Consider the following 8,055-nt stretch of genomic DNA (forward strand, 5'->3'; position numbering starts at 1 on the left):
GTGGTGGTGTGGTGATGTGGTGTTGTGATGAAATTTTTTTATTTTTGTTTTGTTTTTTTATGCAACTTAAAAAAATAACTTGGGTTCATGTGTCCACTTCTGCAGTGCATGGGTTTTCGTGATTCACATACTTGTCCCACACTCCCTTACGCCGCCGTCCACCGTCGCACAGCCACCACCTTGTAAACACCGTCATCCACTCTTGTTCATTCTGATTTCCCAAAGCCAAAATATCACCCTATTTCACCACCCAAACACCCACAAATTTCACACACAAACACACCATGAATATCATCAATTCTTCCATTAAACCATCTTCCAAATCCAATACCCATCAAGGGTTTTCCTCAAATCCCATTAAAGATCCAATCTTTACGTTCAACCACATCACCCCCCCCCCCTCTCAACGGCTACTTCCCCTCCTCAATGGTCATTTTTGCCTTTGAAAACCCATCATCACTTACGTGATTACCATCACTCAACCATGCCATCATGCGCGTGATACATCACTGGCGGCGGTGTTGAGTGATGCCATCACGCGTGATGGCTCTTCTTCACACAGTGCCCCGGGTCCCCTTAAACTAGCTGATTTCTAGGGTTGAATTAGCTCATTATGAAAGTATAAAAAAGGTTTTTAATAATAAATCTTTTAGTCTAATTCTTTAAATGTCTTGTTTTTATTTGAGAGTGAGAGCGATTTTGCGTATCAAAATCAATTAACCGAACTAAAACCAAGAGCCAAGTTGAAATCGAATTGCTTTGGAACCGGAAATAACTGTCATTTTGAACCGATTTACGGTTTTAAAGAAAAGAACTGGTTTGGAACTAATGATTCACGAACCAATGTTCAAGCACCGGCTTACAAACTGGTTAGGAACCGGTATTTATATATGTATGTATGCATCTATTTGTGTGTATGTACGTACGTATGTATGTATGTATCTACCTTTGTATGATGTTATGTAGTTAAAAATTATGTATCTATCTATGCATATGTATGTTATGTTATATATGTATGCATGCATATGTATGCTATGTATTTATTTATGTATATGTATGTATTTATTAACTTATTATGAATGGATGTGTGTATGTATTTTATGTGTGTTTTCGTATTTAACTAGTTCCAAATTAAACCAGTTTCAGCTCAGCCTAAACTCGTTCCATCAATTAGGATTTTCAATCTCACAAATCGATTTTGACCATGTTGATCAAGAACCGGTTAGGTTTGTTTTAGAGTCACCTCTACCTCATAGTGCTCTCTTTACATTTTCAATGTACTCCTTTCCAAAGTTGCCATCATAGTCAGACCTAGGTAGGGTGGAAGATTTACGATTGCACCCCATGAATTTTTTATTTTAGCATATATGATATACTTATGAACGACCCTTCAGAAATTTTGACATAGCCCCCACAAAATTTTGATATCGATAAAAAAAAGATAGTTAATATTTTAAAATTACAATGAAATAGTTTTATAAACATTTTATAAACTATTAACACATATCAAACTACTAAGTTTTATACAATTAAATAAATAAACCTATTTTAAACTAAACACACAAATCATTATAAACCAAACAGCCAATAGCCCTTAAAAAAACTGAAGAATTACCTAATAAAAAGTGAGAGATCGACATTTTCTAGTAACCACCTCTACTCACAAGTTAACTTTTCAAACTAAAACTCAATCGATAACTCTATCGAGATGCCTCGTTAGTTGGCTACATAAGGTTTATCGAGTATTTGTGTTTATTTTCAATAGTGGTAACCTATTTCAACTAAAAACCACAAAGATATGTTATATATAAGTATATTAGAACATTTGATGTTGAAATCGTATAAGTTTGTGGTTTTATCTGGTTGTGAACAAAATAAACATGAGTAAACAAAGACCACAAATAGCTTATTCTAAACTAGATCCACTATCTCAGGGTTCGAATCCGATTCTAAACAAGCCACAAATCCTCATTTTAGGTTCTTTTAAAATTTTGAACCGAAAATTTTAATTTTACATTTTGTCAAAATAAAACTTATATTATCTTAAAATCGGGTATAAGACTGAAAATATCACTACCCATTTCTTTATCACCCCACCTAACTTAACTAGGTAACTAGCTCATTAAGTAACCCAAAATTGAACTAGAAGAGTGGTGGTATGTTATCAAAAGTTGTCTATTTATGTAGTGTACTTTTCTAAGTGATAACATAATACACAAGTATTAAAAAAAAAGTTCTATTATGACCATAGTTTGAAGTTTATGTTTCTGTCACCGCATAATAACTTTTATTATCTAGTGAAAAAAGGGAAGAGGCTTGATTAACCTCTATTCATTAATATAATAATAATTCTTATTTTGTGTATAACACATCTAATAGTGACTTGAAAACATTCATTTATTTGCTACTGTTTCATTCATGTGACTAGCATTAAACGTAAGAAAACAAAATTACATGATATTGAAATTGCAATTTCCCTTTCATAAACCCAAAAGTTTGCTTGGTGTTCTTTATTAAATGGTTGATATTTCTATGCATAACGAATTATATTACTAACAAATATTTACATAGGAATCACGTGATTGTTGGATAAACCCAATGTCTTGCAGCATGAATAAGGGATATATAACTGAAAAATAAACCTTTTGGTAGATGACTGGTGCCTTGGAGGTTGTGTTCAGTTGTTCATTTTGAGAGGTGGATTTCCATGTGCATACTTTTTATTAAAACTATATTTACGAGTGATTAGACGATAAACAGTTTTGTGTATAACAGCATGCATAGTTTTATTTCATGACTGAAAGCTATGGTTATTGAAAATGTCTAACCGGTGATCTTTTTGGTTTCGGTTAAATATATGACAAAACCGGCTTTGAGGGGGGCGGTTGTGCCCAGCCCGATCACCTCAGTAGGCCCTTTTAAGCCCATTTCTATACAAAAGAAAAAAATTTGCACAAATCAAATCATAACCAATAAGCCCATTTAAACATTTAATTGTTTAAGCCTAATAAAAAAAACTTTTTTTTTTACTAAAGGCCAAACTTTTTATAGCGTTTAACCCAAAAAAAATTAATTGTTCTTGAAGACGACCCTGATATATGTCGATTAACTATTTAACCATTGGTCTTCTTCATTTTTAGCTTGTGGTGTCGGAGTCTAGATTAATTCATATTTAGCCTTTGATAAAATTAAAAATTTTCAACTTATGTAATGCGTATTTAGAAGAAGATTTCAACAGATTTTTTTTTCTTTTGTGTTCCCGATTTTAATAAATGAAAATATTAAGGTAAAACTAAAGGAAGTGGAAGGGGAAAACCTAGTTAACTATCGTGGATAAATTGGTTGTGGCACAATGGTAGAGCACTCACGTAACTAGTGAGAGGTAGGAGGTTCAAACCTCACTACCACCAATTTATATGGGAGATATGAAGGATGGTCCCGGCTTGCCAGGGTTCGAGTTCTGATCTCACCCGGTTTTACCGGCTCTTCGCTGTCGTGCCGTTTGGTGGGCGTGGGGGTCGGGTTCTATCCGGTGAATCCCTCAATAGGTGGACTGCTAGGGGCTCCGTCTGTCCGGACTAGTGGCCGGCTCGGGCTACCTTTAGCCATTGGGGGCCGCGTACGTAGTACCCGACGTTACTTAGTTGGCCGTTCAAAAAAAAAAAGTTAACTATCATGGACTTGGTGTTTTTAGCATCTTTCTAGTTTGTGTTGATTCTGTAAATAATAATATATTTTTGTTGGTTGTTCAAAAAAACTATCGTGTTCCCGAGTTTGATATAAATGGAAAGGAAAATGAAGATTTTATGTGTTTAAAGTCTTTTCCTTTTGGAATGCAAGAAATACCCATAAATTTCCTTTTATCTTTTCTCTCCATTTCTTAAAAAAAATAAAAAATAAAAATAAAATTATGAGACACGTTTTTCCTGATAAGCTTTAAAATCCTTTCTTTTCCATCGTTAAACGAGACTCAGGAACACACCGTTAGTTGTCAACAAACTGAGCACCAAAATAACATCGGGTACGTAGTTTTATGGATGCCCATGACATGACATGACCGAAAATAGGTTATCAAAAAATTGCAACGGTTCTTTGATTTTTAAAGTTATGAGTTGTTTAATCAGCTTTTGTGTTCCCATTTATTATTAAAGTTTTTGTACGGGTTTTCACATCAAAATCTTCATTTTTGGGTGTTTTGACAATGAACGTTTTTTTGCTATTTTGTGTTAATAATGTACCTAATAATTAACGTCTGAAGAAAAAGTTATAATTAGCAGGTGGAGAAAAAGTTGCATGTTCGTTAGGTTGTTACATCACAAATTTCATAACTCAATTTCCTTACCTTTACAACCACTTTGCACCGGTTTTAAATTTGATGATCATTTAGAAATGATAATAGTATCAAAACAATAATAACTGATGGTATCGACCCACGCATTGATGACACTCATTCCTCCTTGATCTTTCACGCTTTAAGTGAACTCTTACGTAAGCTAACTCGGTTGACATTGTTGTTTTGATTCAAGGTTAGAAGATAGTATCATTGTTTCATTAACGAATAAAATTTAAAAGTTAATATTACACGAGCACATGTCGTGGTCCAAATCTTGCGATTTAAACAGACACCGAGAAACTGGTAGACCTTAGATTTCTGACGCAGAATCTAATGGATCGTCTATCCCAATCGCAACAGTTGGACGGTCCCTTGTCAACGGGTGGTGGACATAACACCTTTCTGCATCTCATAAGGGCTTACCATCACTCTCACTCTACTATGGCCACAGGAAACTCACCTGCTGCTACAGATTATATTGCCAAACTTTTGTTATTATAAATAGCAAATGTAAATGTGATCAGAGTTTTGATTCTAGCGTCTATTTTGGTAACAATTAGATGTATTTAATTATTGTATCTCATAATAAGATCAACAAGTGTGGGTGACTAGTTTGTAACAAGATCAATGTCAACTATATTTATTTGAGTGCATTTAAACAGTGTTTCAAGCGAATTTATGGTGTCTTAACAGGTTTAACAGGTAAGAGGCGACGCGAGTAACACAAACATCAAACTTGAATTCGACTCGTTTAACTACTTTATATGTCATGACTATAATACAGTTTTAAGTTTTGTGTACCAATAAGGGATAATGAGAGAGTCTAGCCTACTAATTTCAATTATTTAAGAAAATAAAAAATTCACATACCGCACTTTTTTTATTAACAGGTGTTATCGTGTCTTTAACAGGTACCTAATTGCCAGCCCTAAATCTAACCCCGAATTACTCCATGGATTCGGTTGATATTAAATAATCTAGTCTATCAAATATAACTATATAAATCTTATTATTTCGGTATTCGTCTAAATTTTAAATAAAATGACTATCTAAGTCTGAACACATTTAGTTGACTTAAATAGCTTTTGAATCTATTACCCAACCTGTCGGACCCATCCATTTTACCACCTCTAACAATTAGTTATCTTTAGTTTATTTCTGTTTGACTGATGGACTGTATTAACTTGGGTCAACAACATTCTTAACATAAGTAGAAATGACCTCTTTCATGATTACCTTTTGTAGATTTTGAATCATAGAAGAATGAAAATATCAACTCTACTTATGGTAACATGTTTTGAACTATCCAAATTTTGGTCAAAAATTAAAAGGGACAAGAATGTAATTTCCCACATCACCACCTAAAAGACAAATGAGATATAACCATCAATTTGACCAAAAGCAAAACCCAATTCATTGTCAATTATCATAAATTCATAATGGACAAAAACATGTATTTACTCTTTGGCTTCATGTTCACATATCCCACATGACATGTTTTTATATCCTTACAATGATTTGCTTCAACACAAAGAAATTCAAAAGTTTGTGGATAAATAAAGATAGATCAAGAGTTAAAAAAAACCCTTATCCAGACAATTTATCCGGTCAAACTATAAGAAAGTAACGACACTAAGTATCCTTAATATATAATTTGACCGGTAAGACTGTTATCATATAAATCACATTTATGATTTACTTAACACCATTGGCTTCGGAAAGCTTAGAGAAAGTGAGTTTCTTCAACCGATTCGTTATTGGATTCGCCCACGTCTTATCAGGAACTCCACATTTCACATCAACTATTTCAACCAAGCAAGACCCCTTTTTCGCATTTTTTCTTCCGTTACCAGTTCCATTTTCATCCACGGGTACACTATCAGACCGAAGAAACGGATTCCTACTATCTCTCCTAGCATGATGATTTTTGGCTTTTTGGTCAACACCCGTGTGCTTTCCATTCATCATGTTACCATTACTGTCACCGCTACCCGCTACTACTAGTGCTTGCTTTATTAGGTAATGGAACCTCACTCGAGGATCCAACTTTACCTGACTGGAGTTCCCTTGTCATCAAAGCATTGATGGTACCGGTGGTTCCAACTTTGATGGACCCACCACCACCCTTGATGGCTTCAAGTGTCTGACCCTCAACCATGATTGGATATATATCAAATTCCCTAAAAAATTTTAAAAAGATTACACAAATTAGTTACATGTTACATGTTATGTTATAAAGTTCAACAATCAAACTCATGAAATCTATCAAATTAAACAATAAGCAAGCTAGCAAGTATCAACTTAAAATCATAATATCCAAAATTAAAAACATAGTTGTATAGGATGTTAAGAAGCTTACCGACAAAGACAGGAGTTGCATAGGATTAAGGTTTGATGTTTTATAGGATGATCATCAAGTGAAGAAGATGTGTGTGACTAGAGTAAGTGTATAAAGATTGATGTTGAGAGGAGTGTGAAAGCCAAGGGATCGAAGATGATGAGACAAGATCCGGCATGAAATATTGTATATACGTTGGAGATCACAAATCAACTAAAAACTTATATTAAAATATACTGTACTTATTATAATTTATATTATATGTGTTTGTGCACCCTATTTCTTTCCAGTTGCTTTCGTTGACTACTGTTGAAGTTTCAAATTGCCATTTTAATAATACACTTGACTCTGTAATACCACTAAATAAAATAATAAATACTATCACTCAATATAATAAAAATAGAAAAACATTATATAATTTATTAGACGGTGGACCTGTCGCATGTATTTTTAAGGTAGACAAAAGCGATTGGCATGGCATCCAAGATTTTTTGACAACGATACGTACTCATGAGTTTTCTTTTTTCCAAACTTAGCTAAAAAATTTTAGTTTTACAAACTTCTACTCATTAAAAACAAAACAATAATGACATATTATAACATTATAACACATAACTCATAAGTGAATGACAAATCATATGTATTTATAAGTTATAACACACGTCAAGAACTATAAGCAGTTGCCTAATAATAATTATAATAAGATTATAACACATGACCCTTGTTTTAGACTTTAGCCCACTTCACTTTAGTCAATTACCAAATTACCCTTACTCATACTTTTAACTCCCTAATTCCCAAACCACGATATACTCCAAACAAATCTATCGAGTATAATCTCACTTGTAGCAACAACAGTAGCAGTAAATTATTGATAGGATTTGTGTACTGAATGTCTAGACAAGGCGTGATGGCCGATGAGAGCTAACCTTACCTCTATAAGTAGAGGATAGAGGGATTAATTAATCTCACTTCTCATAAAAAATCTTGGTTCAAAATACGTTTTTCTTTCGAAATCTTTTATAGTATTGTGTTGACAAGGGTGTGGAGTATGGTAATTCATGTAACGTAAAATGTAGCTAAGTAAATCAAAGCAAACATCCATACTAAAGTACTAATGACAGAAGTTGTAAACTACCGCCAACATATAGCGATAGGTATAGGAAAAGCTAAAGCCTCAAGGCGAATCTAATATATATCTATATACTTCACAAATCACGATGAGTTTCAAGTATCATGTATCCATCTAAGTTGTTTATATTGAACGACTCCCCCCCCCCAAAAAAAAAAAAAAAACACTTGTCGCTCCTCCTAAGCAAGCCCATGTTTACGCACTTTATGAACCTTTTTTTGTCTAGATTTTACTTGAATGTCTTGATTATTT

This window comes from Bidens hawaiensis, unplaced genomic scaffold (genome assembly GCF_021521415.1).
Source record: "Bidens hawaiensis isolate Kalapana, Puna unplaced genomic scaffold, B.hawaiensis_p1.1 tig00048311_1, whole genome shotgun sequence".
Classification (NCBI taxonomy): Eukaryota; Viridiplantae; Streptophyta; class Magnoliopsida; order Asterales; family Asteraceae; genus Bidens; species Bidens hawaiensis.